This window comes from Petaurus breviceps, unplaced genomic scaffold, assembly GCF_028583685.1.
Source record: "Petaurus breviceps papuanus isolate PSGF00001 unplaced genomic scaffold, PetGlider_PUasm1.0 91133, whole genome shotgun sequence".
NCBI classification, from domain to species: Eukaryota; Metazoa; Chordata; class Mammalia; order Diprotodontia; family Petauridae; genus Petaurus; species Petaurus breviceps.
Window position 1 is genome coordinate 65664747 of NW_027187419.1, and position 1667 is coordinate 65666413.

A 1667-nucleotide genomic window follows, 5' to 3' on the forward strand; every position below is an offset into this window, starting at 1 on the left:
TTCTCTCTTTGCTCCATTTAACCCCCAAACACACACATACACACACATACATCAATATGGTCATGAACAGCCATGTGGTCTTTGAGAAAAGAGTTTCTTTTAAATCATGCGGTGAAACAGAAAGCAAATAGGTCCTTAGTGAATGAGGATTGGTAAAGAAGATTCATCTTTCCCTAGGGAGAGGAAGAGAGGGTTGAAGGGCACGAATAGAGGATAGAAGTATCGTCTCCATAGCACAAGGGGCGCTCCGTATCCTCACCTGGTTTGCATTCAACTTCTATCTCAGAGGTCATTACTGGAGTCACAAAATCATCTCCTCTATTCCTATAGCATCATCATTTAAGCCACTTTGGCACAGAGGCCATGTCAGAGGTCGATGGCAACCCCTGCCTCCTGACATCATCTCTTCAGTTTTCTCATTGTGGTGATGTCCCTTCTCTTCACTGCTGAAGCTCCTGGCAGTGTCTCCTCAGCCCATGCACTTACTTCTCACATCTTGAGAGATTTCTGTCCTCCTCTTTCATTGAGATGAGGAGAAGAGACACCTTGTTCTCAGACATAGCCACAACCTCTTTTTAGGTAGAGGACAGCAGGGATTTCTGTTCTAACCCATGGATGTCTCAGTATCCACTTCAAAGTCATTCTCAAGGAGAGTGCTGAATGCAAAATGGAGGTAATGGTACCTATAGGCAATGTGGTTATAAGAAACAAATGAGACAATGCAGGTGGCAAGTATACCTTTTCTCTGCTCTCTTAGGGCCCAGCTTACTACACTGCCCTTCAGGAGTCCAGAGAACCCTGATGTATTTATTGTTGTCAATGTAATTCCCCACTGCCTATGTTCTCCCATTTGTTAGGTGGGCTGTAACTAACATCAACTAGCTTTTGTGAAGAGTTTTTTTTTACTTCAAAGATATAGTGAGAATAAACATACCGACATTTTCCCTAATAACTATGGGGCATAGGCTTATCTTTGTCTCTCATTGTGCCGATTCAAAACTTGGCTCAGCTCTTACATAGCATTGGTCCTACTAAGTCCCTGTCCAGATGTGGCATGGTTGCTGGATAACCTTTCTGCTGGGCTGATGGCTTCTAGTTCCTTGGGTTGGAGCATTAATTCTAGAATGGCAGTAATACCTGGCCTAGATTCCAACTCCTGACCAACTCAGACATTCTCCACCTTGTATCTATAATCAAAAAGCATGAAGAAAAGGTCAAGGTCAGGGCTTGTTTTTCAGGGTCATGTGTTGTCAGCGGGGAAGAAGGGCTTTCTTCTTATAATCTCTCAATAGATACCATAAATGGAGTCATGCTTCTCCTTGTAAACTTTAAGGTTTTTATATCTGAATATCAGGTATTTATCAACATCATTTTATTGTTTCATCTCATTCATAAAGGGTCCATCCCAGGTACTGGAGGCCTTTTTCTAGATCTCTTGTCATTATGCAGATACCAATGGGGTACATGGATTTATCCACATTCTTTTTTTTTTAAGCAATCAGGGTTAAGTAACTTACACAGCCAGTTATTTCTGGGTGTGGTGCTAAGTATCTGAGCCCAGATTTGATCCCCAGGTCATCCCAACACTGGAGCCAGTGCTCTTACTCGCTGAGCCACCTGGCCGCCCTAATTATCCACATTCTTACAACATGACTGACTTATTTCCT